This window comes from Oxyura jamaicensis, chromosome 10 (assembly GCF_011077185.1).
Source record: "Oxyura jamaicensis isolate SHBP4307 breed ruddy duck chromosome 10, BPBGC_Ojam_1.0, whole genome shotgun sequence".
Taxonomy (NCBI): Eukaryota; Metazoa; Chordata; class Aves; order Anseriformes; family Anatidae; genus Oxyura; species Oxyura jamaicensis.
The window spans coordinates 17,343,263-17,356,743 of record NC_048902.1 but is presented as its reverse complement, the minus strand read 5'-3'; positions in this window follow the sequence as shown (position 1 = coordinate 17,356,743).

The window sequence follows — 13,481 nt, the reverse complement described above, 5'->3', positions numbered from 1 at the left end:
AAATATATGATATTGGTGGAGACCCCCTTGGAGCATTCTCCGGGTGGTTTGCTTATAAATCAAGTTATTGAGGGCTTAATTGTGCAACCCCTCTGTCTTGCAAGCCCCTACTCATCTGAGCAAGTTCAGTGAGACTTCCCAGTGGGTATGTGCTCACTAACATGTGCACGCAATCTGGCATTACATGAATATCACTCACATATTTTGTGGTCCAATGTATTTCCAGTATTTGCAGTGTTAGATACAGTCTAATAGTAAACATCTGTTCAAAATGATTTATCAACATCATGGGCCAATTTCTAACATCCTCACTCATACGGAGTGGTACCTAACTCCTTGAGGAGTCCCTCTGCAATGAGAAGGAATCACACACTGAAACTTGTCAGAATCCGGCCCTACAAAGCCTAAGTCTGCTGAACACTGATGATTAGTCCACAGAAATGTTTAAACGCATGCCTAATTTTAAGAACATATATGTATGCCACATCTCCTGAAAGAAAACACTTTGGTGGGGGGGAGAATTTCTCTGGGCTTAACCTTGCAGGGTGCTGATTTTTATAGAGATGTTGGTATCTAATTGAGTTAAGTTTCTGCATAAGTGTTTGGTGTTTTTTTTTGATGCTGCCTTGGTCACCAGCACCTTGCAGTAGCGACCCTGCCCAGAAGAAACAATTGGAAAACATTCATCATCTGCAAGTTCAGTGTACTTGTTGTTTTTAAGCCTATCACAAGTAGAAGGTTGGCATAGGAGTAACGAACCCTGCAGTTTGGGGACAGCATTCATCTAAATGGGTAAAAAAGCTTTTTCTTAAGAAAACGAATATATGCATACATAGCTTGTTTATATATATATGGCTATGTATATGTGCACATAGAGACTGATATTTCTTTCCTGCATCTCTGCAAACAAATCAAGGCCTTGCTTGCTCCTAACCCTATCTTCATCTCAGAGAAGTAGATACACTCTACCATGCCCCATGTGCAGGGACAGATATACCTTCTGAATAATATGGATATTTCTTATAATACAATCGGCTACAACTGCTCTCCTGCCCATGGATTCATGAAAATCTCTCACTTTCCTGCTGCATGTTGACAGGAAAAAATAAATGTGGACTAAAAAAGACAGAAAGAAGGTAACAGTTAAGTAAGCCATTGCCAGCAAGCTCACTGAATGAACAGCTGTAATCTCATTCTATCTTTCTGTTAGTTTGCAGGTTAATGTCCCAAGCATACCCTTTCTTGTGTGCTTACTAATTGATTTCACAGTGTATGATTAACAAAACAAGTGTCTGGAAGTCAGGCAAGCACATTTGCCTGTTACGGAGAATATAGTTAACATGCTCTGTAATAACAGACCCATGCAGCCCCCAACAAAATACAGCGAGACATGTATGAAAAAAATGAAAATTTAACTTTTAGTGATAGTGACTGCGTGTAGAGCCTGCAGCAGTCTCATCCCTCTGACCTTGCTTTGTGAACTACAAATGACCTCGCTGAAAAACAACAGAGACCTTTTCTTGCTCTAGGCTGTCTCTTGATTGTATCTCTTCCTTGAGGTTACTGTAACTGCTCTTTTCCAGGGGTTGGGAAGAAAAAAAAGAGAAGCAGAGTAGAAACACTTAGCTGAAGACCCAAAGGCCCCCCAGGCCTGCTTCTTCCTCAGTTCTACCATCACTCTATTAATAACAGACAACGTTTTCATTAAACGATGCACTTTCCTGCTCCAGGATAGACTTGAGTTTTCTGTACTGATCATTATAAGAGTCCCAAGAGGGCTCCTACAACCACACAGTCTTCACAACAGAGACAAGAACTATCTGTTCCTTCACAAACCATATACTGTATTGATCCCAAGAGTGAAAGAGCCCTAATCAGCCACACGTGAAAGAGGTACGGAGCCTAGTCATCAAATTCCATCCTATAGGATAAAAGCATCCCCTCATTCAAACTTTTCACATAAAGTCTTTGTGGATAAAAATTTCTCCAAGGTGCCCCCAAATGGAAAGAAGCCATTTCTCTCGCATGGCAATTACCCTTGCTTTATTTTACCTTAAATTGAGGAAACCTGCCTGATCATATTAAATCCTTTTCAGCTCTGAGTCAGTTACTGCATTTAGGAAAGTTTCCCATTCAGTTTAGTATTTGAGGCAGCACCTTTTGAATAGTGGCAAATTATTCTTTATGTGATTTTTCTCTCCCTTTATATAAAAAGTTATTGATAAATTTAACCCTATGTTAGAAAGGCCAGTACATTGTGCAAGGGGCTGTCAAAAACACATGGTGACACCGCCCTATGTTCTGAGGAGTTTGTAATCCAAAGAGATGCTGCATGGTAACCACTGCAGTTATCACTTTTCCTATTCAGAATGGGTAGTACACCCTCTTCAAAAGCTGTAATAAATATTTGCAACTCCACCCCATCACCCCCCCCCTTTTTTTTTTTTCTTATAAAAACTGGATGAAGAAACTAAAAAGATAATTTAAAAGTGGAAATAAGCAATCACGAGTAACTGACTTCATGGGGAATTGCTCAAAGGGCTTCCTCAGAGTACTTGAAATGAGAGATTACCAAAACCATTTCTGGAATACTACCTGAAATCTGGCTAGGATATCGTTGGGTATTTACTTAAGATACTAAGGTCAGCACTGCTAGTATCTCTTTAGCTCATAGCTTAAAGAGTTCAAGTTCAAAAACGTTACAACTTAAACAAAACCTTGCATTTGCAAAAAATGACAACTGCTGAAAGTGTTCCATCAGCATCCAGAGACAGGTTATGTTGCCACCAGTACAGCTAATGATGCAGGGCATGCCAAACTCACAGCACTTCCAGTCGGATACAGTGAAATGAGAATTCACTTTTTGGGTGGCCGTGCCAGGACAGATTTTCAGAGTAGGTTTTTCCATTGTAGTGTCAGCTAAAAAAAATTGTAAGCCCTTAAAAAAGGAATTTCCTGTCTAATCGTACCTTCCAGGTTATGCAGTAAAAATGGCCCAGACAGTGCCCACAGGGAGCTTGCTATGAGCTGGTGCATGAGCAGTAAGTAAACCTCCCCTCCCTGATGACCATTTTTATGAAGTCCCAGTCTACAAATACATAGTCTAGATTTGTAAATGTCGGTATGCCTTGGAAATCTATATGACAAACTTTTGCCTAAAAATCAATTCTGAGTTATTATTTGATTAGCAGAGAATTGCTATCACATTTGTTTCTACATTTGTCTACCTCATGTCCTTTTCATTCATAGGCTGGCCGATTTAAGCTTTCTTTAAAAACTCCCCAAGAAAGTCTGTGACATTAAAATGTCCTTTGATGCTCTTTCACTAAGCAGTGAATATTAACAGTTATGGTGACCCTGTTCCCTAATGTGTCTCCATTGGATCAATAGCAGTTAAGTGCCACTGTTTTACAATTAAAAAGGGGAACGTTTTAAATTTAAAAGCTCATAGCTAATTTTCTTCTTGGCACTTAATAGCATAATTCATTTTTGAAAAACCACATAGGGAGAACATATACTTTAGTCTTCACTGGAACCTTGCTGGGGCTAGTTTTAGTACTCACTGTTGCATTGTGTACCATTTGCAGCCATGACCAGCTGAGATGGCCACGTGGCAGGAAGCGTCATATTGCTCCTAAATATGAGTTTGATCCACAGGCAGGAAGTAGAGGCAGACCCTGCAGCTTTTATACCTCAGTGAACAGTTTTTTCATACGCATTTTGTGGTGAATCAGTACTCTGTGTGTGCACCTTCCTCTTAGACAAGGCCTCAGCTCCTTGCAGGCTGGCTGAGAGCTGTGCTCTGCTGGAAGAATCCAACAAGTAGGCAGAAGTTTCTGAAGTCTGGGCAATCTGTTATTGCATGCAAAGTACCATCAACTAATAAAACACTGCACTCCCCACCTGTCAGAAAAAGCACTTCATTATTTCATCATATGAGGTTGTTTTCTGATTATGCAGCTGGGAAAACCAAACAGAGGAATTAATGAAAATCCTGCTCCCTCTTCCCCAACCATCCCACAGGTACTTTGAGCAGAAGCAGAAACAGCTAAGTGTTTGTCTTCACATGACATAGGCTTCAACTTGCTACGGCTCTTATCCAGCCAATGCACATGAACAGTCCTTCCCAGCTTCGACTGCATGTCCTACAGCTGCATCAAAGTGATTTGTATAGGGCTGATTTGTGAAGGGACAGAAGTTAGAAAGGGGGAATAGTGTTTCCTGGTGCATAGAAGCTTTTCTGTCTTCAGTATTTCTGCCCTCACAGTCCTACGCCTCCTGGAAATAAGAGGCAGCAAAAGACAGTTGTCTTCATTCTCCTAGATTCTGCAAAGCCTCCTGAGATGACTGACTACTCTTGGGAATCAGGTGGTTTCCAATATAGGCACGAAAATGGCTTGTGGTTGGGGGCTTTTGACTAATGCATTTTTGTCAGCTAGAGCAAACCTTTTGCCCAATGACCTTTAAGGAAATGAGCTTGTTGAGCACAGGTAGGGATGGGACACGGGCTGTGGCTTTGCCATGTCTGTAACGACTGTCAAAAGCACACGTCACAACTGAAAACTCAGGCAATACACTTGTTCCGCCTCAATTATGAGACCAAGAGCATAGGCACATTAGCTCAGAACATTGAATCCATCAGTACTCGGTTATTTAATTATTTGTATTTCTCCTGGAGCAGGGCCGTTGTGCCTTGACCTGGGTTTACTGTTACACTTAGACAGTCAGCTGTGACTACGGACAGCATCCAGTAAAGGAGCACAAGAAGTATAGCGTAGTTAAATTGGCTTAAGTGCAATTCCACAGTGATAGCAGAGTCATGCTAGCATCTGCAAGTCCACAATTAGAATGCTCGTTCCCCATTCTGGGCTAAGGATTGCAATGCCTGGCCCCAATTCAAATTATTCCTAGGGGCCTTGAAGAAACTGTTGGGCTTGGAAGCCACATCACCTGCCCTACAAAGAATATTTTGATTTTGAATATAATAAATCAATGAGAGCCTCAAATTATCCATTGCATCCACACAGAAAAATTCACATACACTTCTCTACTTGCCAACCCCCCCAAAAAATCTCCTACATTTCTAGTTCCTAAACGTGAAGCAAGGTTGTTTTGGAACATGCTCCCCCAAAACCAAAATAATCTAGATACTCAACATTTCACAAAGGGTCAGGAAAACCAGTAAGAGAAATGAGGATAATTAGGGACATATGTGTAGTTCTCAAAACCTTCAAAGTTTCAATTAGTTCTTGTAGCTGGGTTTTGCAATTCATAAAATCAGGAGGACTCCCCCCCACCCCCCAAACAATACCAACTTTTTTTTCCAAAGTGGGAACACAAACACAAAACCAAGGAATTTTTAGGGCTACGTTAGAATAAACGGTGGTATTTCCTGAACTTCAGAGATCAGTCTCATTTGACACAATAGCAGAGAGGCACACAGACACAGCTGACTGCATCAATAGTGGGGTTTGTATGCAATTACAGGTATTGCCGAAATAGTAACAGCACCATTAATGCAGCCTACGGCGCTGGATAATCATTACCTGATTGTTTTAGTAAGTTTGTGAAGAAACCTGCTCTCCTGTTCTCCTTTTCCCCTGAATAATAAGTGAACTCTAAAAGATATTTACGGAAAACAGCACTTCTGGCCCCCAGCTGACACTGATGTTAGCAGACAAATAAGCCTCCCTCATTTACAGGTAAAGACTAACTGGGGCTTTTAACGTAAAAGCCTATATTCATCCTGAATTAAATAAATTCTCTTTTAACAAATCACTGCTGTGCATTAGTAAAAAATAAATAAATAAATAACCGGAGCCACCGAGCTGCTGCAGTATGATAAAGGCACATCAAACAGAGGAAATGTTCGGGTTAATGCAAGCTGGCTCCCCTGGGGACACTCTCACCCAAATGGTCATCCCCGTAACCCAAGTCATCAAGGGAAGGAGGAGGATGGAAATGGCAGTATATCAGATGCTAACAAAGTGTGCTGGCCTAACACACCACTGTACAACACAATTAACTGCTTACACCAGCCGTTGCCTTGTTTCTGCCGTGTTACACTTCTCACGTTTCATGTAATAGAGTTTGCAAAGTGCTCCCAGTTTTCAATTAGTCAGCCTTGCCCTCGCCTTACGCTCATCTGTGCCACTCGGACTGACTCCAGTGGACTACTCGGAAGTTAGGTCTCACAGACAGAAACTCTCCAAGTATTTCAAAGACTTTGGTAATAGTCAGGCTTTTCTATTTTATTCTTCAAAGCCAGTCATTAGATGTAATTTATCCTATACACTTCTGAGGAATCAAATCAGGGGTATAACATACCTTTGCTTTCCTGCCCTAGGTGTACAAGAAATTCATAACAAAATAAGCAATAACCTCTTCATCTACAGAATAACCTTTCCATGAGTGTCCTTCTAACTATTGATTTGCTGATCTCCATCACAAAATCTCAAACTACTGTTTCATACCCTGCTTTTCTTTGAAGTAGACTTATGTAACTGCATACAGATAAAAAAAATCAAAGACCCAGGAGTTTTCTCCCCTCTCTGTGCCCTGCAATGAATACCACAATCCCTTTTAGCTTTTTTTGTATAATTATCCTTTTATATCCTTCCATACCTCTGTGAAATGTATGCCTTTTAGGATAGGAGAAATGAGATGGCGCATTCTATAGACTTGGTTTTTATTAGGTACTGATTTCTTTTAAATACCTGCAAGACTGTCGCCCATCACAGAAAACACACCATGTTATTCTGGGACTGCATTGCTGTATTTATGATCTAGATACTGCACTGTAACTTGAAACAGGCTCACGTAATACATGATTTCAAACTTTCAAAAAGTTATGGAAGGTTCAGGTCTAAGGTCTGGTCCCTGACTGAGACAGTTTATTTGAAAGATACAGACTGTGCATCTGGTTCCACAGGTCACAGCATTGGCTCGTAAGCTTCAGAGGATCAGAAATCTTGAAGTTTGTATTTGGAATCCCAGTTTAAACCAACTGTGAGAAGTCCCCAAATCAGCATCTTGCAAGAGCTTGGTTGGTGTTTTTTGAAAACCCTAGACTGTGGAACAAGAAACTCTATCACAAAAAATGCAAATGTAGTTCAAGTTCTCAGTTATTTTCAGAGCTGGATGAGAAACTGAGTTAAAATAACCTCATTAAAACTAACTTTATTACAAGACATTGGTTACTTCCAACTGCCTGATATAAAAATCAAAGAAGAGAGGGCGTGTCTTTCTTGCTTTTTTCTTCCCCCTATTTCTGACAAAACATTAGATAAGAGGAGTGAAATTCACTATTTTAAAAATTTTCATGCCACAGAAGTATCAGTTTGGAATGCAGATTAAAACCTTATTTTAGCACATATATCTAATCCTGTTCTGTTTTTATAATAGTGATTGAAAAGATAGCTTCGAATCAGTGATATGCAGCACAAAACAGGATCCCTTCTGGCAATCCAAGAAACAAAACACTTAGGAAGCAAACACAGGAGAAGCTTGGGTGTCTGGTCTGCTTCTGGAAAACCTCTGGCTCAAGAAAGTCAGCCTTATCTTGAAAAACCAATGAGCTGAAGCTGATTACACACTGGCAGTAGTCTGACTCCAGACTGAGAATGATTCTCTATGTACTGATATTTTACCAGACTTTTGTACACGTTGAAGGTAAAACTCTTCTCATGATACTTCTACCATCTGGAATTTCCCCAAATAGGTCTACGTAAGAGTCTGGCTATGACCAAACTGTACCTGGAAATGGACCCCCTTCTTGAATATCAATGGTAAACAAAGTATCAGTTGGAGGAGCCTGACCTCTACTCTTTGCCAGCATTCCAATGTCTGGAGAAAGAATCATATTTTAGGCCCCATGCACTTTCAAAACACTCAAGAAGGTCTGAGATATCAACCAGGCTACAGACCTGATCTGGAGGCCAGAGGCCCCCCTGCTGACTTTGTGGATTTGGATCAGGGCCACAGAGAAACAGCAATTCTTACAGCTTGCATTAGAAGACAATTGCCATTTGTAGGCAACGTGCAAATATTCAGGGGCTTTACTGCAATGAATCCAGTAAAGTTTTACTCTGTATTAAGTTATTGCAATGTTTGAAACTGAGCTACAATGTTTTAATTAAAATATCAGTAAATTCCATATGGCTCCCAGGTGTTCTTCAACCTGGTCCCCGGTCTCCCCTTTTCCCTTCACCAGAAAAAGAAAAAAGAGATCTGGATTTATACATGGAGATACCCTCCGTTCTGCCGCCATCCTGATGATATTGTATCCAGTGCTGCAGACAAAGGTTGGGACTTCCTGCACAGTATGGGCCCAAGTCTGCTTTCCCCTTAGACAGCATTTGCAGATGTTTCCAGGAAATTTGCTCCAGGCAGGTGAAGAAAAGGAGTAAATTTCTTGGCTTTCCTATATATTAATCTCTCTTCCCCATCTCAGCATCCTTGTGTAATTCATTCTCCATTCAACCTCAGGATGTCCACATTTCGAAACAGGCATGCAGTCAGTCAGGATTTTATATTAAACCTTGTTAGGGTATTTTTAAAGCATGTTTATTGGTTTTCTTTCATTTACTTCATCCAACCACACAAAGTGTTTAAGTAAAACCAAAACACTGACCTGGAAATCACTTCCACTATTTTCTATTTATAACGTTGAAAAATGTTGTAGGGCAGAAGCAATCCTAAATCATTTCTTAGTTACTTTATTCATGTTCTATAGTATCCCTCCAGAAGGGAAACAAAGATTTAAGGTCATTTAGAGATATTTGTCAGTTACAAACCAACAAGAACTGTCTCATTTTAGTCTGGCTCCTCTGTGACACCAAAGCAAGCCTCTGAGCTTTCTCAGTCAGTTTTTTTTTTTTCTCTCCTTTTATCTTAACATAGAAACAATTCTCCTGTCTTCTACTTGGCAGTCAGGTGGCATTTGCATCACTACATTTAAAACTGCGTTAAGCAGGTAAAACAAGAAATCACTAAAAACCATATAAAGGTCACAATCCTATCTGTGATTCAAGATAAGGTAAATCTACTTCACCACTTAAAGATTACTGGCTGTAAGATCTGTCAGCTCTCAAGACTAAGAGCTTTCCAAGCACCAACAGACATTACATGAGAAGTCAAGGAAAGGAAAGCAATACATATGTGTAAATAAAAAGAAAACATATTTGTTTATTGCAGACTACTCTGGAACAATGGAAAAGAACTAGCCTAAAAAAAAGTACAAGACTCAATTTCTAGGAATATATTTACTTGTTTTTAGTGGGGAAAACAGCACACACCACTGCCCATGAAATCTTGAAACCAATACCCAACACTATTGAGCTCTGTGCAGTCTTTTTGTCTTTCATTGTTCTCTTCCTTCCCTTGATGTGCTCCCTGCATTGTACTGCATTGTCTCACTTTTCACTCTTGAATGACCATTCGCTACAGTGCCCATTAAAACTTTTTAAACACATACAGGTAGGCATTAGCTGTCAGCGAAGTCCATTTCCTTCTTCTGGTCCTTTCTGCTAGATTTGATGCCACACAATTCCCTAAATATGGATATTTGCCATGGCAACAACTGCCACATAGTTTTGCAGAACTCACCCCTTAAGTGGCTTAATGGATATGGTATTTATTCCCTTTCTGAAGATTTAGCTTCAGTGACACATTAATACAAACATAAATGGAGCAAATATTTGTGTGCTTCTTGGGAATAACAAAGGCACGTTTATCTGATACACACAGAAAAGACATTTTTGAACCTCATTAATACATGAGTAGAAGTCAATGGAGGAAAATGGATCTTGTTAACTGGCTTCTTGGATACCAATAAGCATCTCATTTGCCTTAAACATATCAACCTAGCAACACTATTTATTCAATATAGAATAATCAGTGACATTAGAGAGCCCTGGCATTGCACACAGAGGAATGATTAATCTATTATTCATTCCACAATAAAGACTCTGAGGGATTTACCGTATGAAAAGTGATATTCAGAAAAGGAGACAGTATTTTTTCCTGACCTGTATGGGAATTCCTGTCCTGTGGGATGAATTCCATTGAATAACATTGAATTATTTTTATTATTTTAAGTTCCTTTCCTTCCTGCAAGGGAGGAGACATTTCAAAGGACTAAGGTACTAATATACAGTACGAAGAAAGAGGTTCTGAGACGCACATAGGCACATAGCTTCCTACAAACTGGATTACTGTTAGGCCTTCTGAAGAGATGGAATTGCGTTGATGAGACAGAAGCATCTTCTTGCAATCTGGTGTCTACCTTGCCAAGATTGTTAGTGCTAACGTAAGAATATATGCACACACAAATCTACGTACAGACATACCAGAAAAATATCTTGAGAAAAATAACTGGAAACCTCACAACAGAGCTGTCTCCGGAACTGTCACAGGTCTGCTCTCCTCACCAAGGGATAAGTCTTACATTGCACCCAGGATCCAAGAACCTTGGAGGACATTTTCCTTGGACACTTCAGCGTAAGCTAACACTGGACCACTAGCTCTCAAACTACACAGCCAACTACCTCCATGACAGGCAGTAAACTAGACTCTGCACCTGCTTTGGATAGTTTAGATACCATCACTAATTTTCTTCATTAACTGTTTAATAATTATTAAGAATCATTCTGCTTACTCTGCAGTAACATTGATGGCCTGAGTTACAACACATTAGTAATCTAATTCTATACATGAACAGATGCACAGCTGTGTGTTTAATTGGTGTCAAGATGGCACCTGAAAAGCACTTATTTGAATATCGATTTAAAGAACAGGACAGGTGACTTGCAACATCTACATGTGCATTTGTGTGGACAGCTTGGGATTCTGCTATTTCAAAGACCAAGACTTTTAGTTTCTTTTTTCAGTTAAGTTTCTTTCAGAAGCTGAGGCCATTAAAATCAAGCAGAAGTTCTGTCTAAGTAAGCAGTAAGTAAAAATTATAGAACTGGGATTTAGATCATGAAACTCTCTGAAAGGCAACTTATTTGATTTTGAAATGTAATAGAAAGTAAGAATAATGAAGATAACTCCAATTACTTTGGAATGGCCTTCTGCTCCTTGCAGGGTATGCAGGGATTAACACGTCTTTTTAGTACTTCATTTTTTCCCCCAGTGATGCAAGATTTACCCAGGAATCATTGGGTAAGAATAATTTGTTTTGGCAAAGGTATTTGTAATAGAGGGAAAGGAAGGTGCAAACCTCTCCCTCAGCTAACCCACCCACTCTGCTCATCAGCTTTTCTGTGGGCTGCTGGCAGAAAAGGGAGAAACTTGCAGAGGAGGATACTTCACACCAGCTTTGAACAGGCTAGCACAGCAGACAATGAAGACAACTGCAACTTTTACCATTCTGGCTAATATGACACTAACCTTAGAACCTACACAAATGGTTGGCTTCAGCACACCCATGAACACCACTGGCCTGTGTAAAAACCAAGCCACACTTTTAAGAACCTCTGGTGAATAGTCCCACTTCACATTGTTGGGCTTTGAATAGGCAGACCTCTGGGTACATTTCTTTTCCTTTCCTGACTACTTTTAGAGAATACAGCTCTACCAACATCCTAATAAGAGTCATGAAGTTATCTGCTGTCTTAAAATATACTAGCAATGACAACTGGACTCAAAACAATGGTAGTTTCTCTCCTCAAGAGCTCTGTATCATCTTACCAGTCATCACCGATGTGCAACTTGACAGAACCCCAGACACTGTGAAAAGAAAACACTTAGTTTTTGATGACTGAAATAAGGGTGCTGTTTTATGCTGGAGCGTAGTTTAAACTATGCAAAACTCTGAGATATGCGAGGCAGAAAGAAAGGAAGAACAAGGCCTTTAATTGAATTCATGACCCATTTCAATTGAATTGCTAAAACCCTAAAACAGAAGAACAATTTTGCATTCTGCTAACAAAATCCACCTCCATCCACGTTACTCTCCATGAGTCACTCACACATACACACTTATTACACAAGATGCATGAAAGCACCACATAGCAAGTAGCTGAATTAGCATCTTCTTACATTTGACTATGAAAACAGTGAATATGGAGACAGGATTATTCCAACTGTAATCTACAATTCATTGTTAACTGTAGGAAACAAAATGTCTTCACTTGGAAATTCCAGTTTTTGTGTGAACTAGCTGCATTTGTTCCTCTGCTGCTGTCAGTAACTGCATTTACTTTAGACCTTTCTAACACAGCATTTCAGAGACTGTAGAGTAATTCAATCTATTGGGCTATTGTTCCAGTAGGAGAGGGTATTGTTGTGTTATTGTCCTCCAAATTAGCTTACAACAGGAGCAAATGAAATGACAGGAACATTAAGAGGCAGAAGGATGTATGCTATGATGAGAAATACCAGTCCTCAAAGCATTAAGCTACAGATCCTATAGAACAAGGCAGAAAGCCAATGCTAGAAGCAGCCCCATAAAAGCACTTCCTTGTTGAAGTGCTGATGGCAACAGCACCTTCTCACCAGGGTGTGCCTTTCCTCACCTGAGGGGGCTCTCACAACCTTGCAGAAGGATCAATCTCACCCCACCACCCAGCTCTGACACCATTTCCCTTCACGGGACCACAGCTCCACGTTCATTCCTCTCCCTTATGACCGTTTCTTCACCTCCTACCTGCTTTTTCTTCTGATTTGCTGCTTCCCGGAGTTTTGCAAACTCTCATCAGTGAAGAATGGATTCCCTGGCTCAGCATGCACACTTGTAGCTAAAATCTGGGTGACACCCAGGAGCCACACAGCTGCCCTCGTTATCCCAGCCATGCCAACCGTCGTGGCACAAAATGGCCGCCAGCACCATCAAGAGACCGCCAATGTGATGCAGGGAGGGGCAATGCACAGTCGTGGTGGTCACGTGATGGCACTGCAGCCCTCTGATTGGCAGAGCCACTGAGGCGAGCAGCTGCTGCAGAGCTCCACCCACCATGGCAGCGTTACCTCAGTGGTCCAAGGGCGGGAGAGGGAGGCAGTCTGTGGCCCAGCAGCCCCCTCAGATCAAACAGCAGTGGAAACAAGATTCAGAAACATTTAATTGACCCCCGTGGAAGTGGCAAAATTTAGCTGCAGCCTCCCAGTGCTGGAGGGTGTCTCTAGTGTACACGGATAGCTGGGGGACAGGAGAAAAGTCCCTCGCAGAAGCTGGTGCTGCTGTTGCAGCTGCTGGTGGTGATGGGAGAGGCGGAAAAGTCACGAGGGGCCTCCACAAGTGAGATAAGGCCTATATCTCATTGTTCCCACGCACTAACGATCAATAGAGATGTAATTACTACTGTTCCTATTTGGCATAGCTAAAAAGGGTAGCACAGCTTTGTGCTGATTCTCCCATTGAGGATGCAGCTCCGCAAAACTACTCCTTTTATCTTTCTTTACATATTTATTACAACTCTTTAGACTGATCCATGCAAACTAAATGAAAGCAACCAATAGAAAGAGGCTGGCTTGTGCCA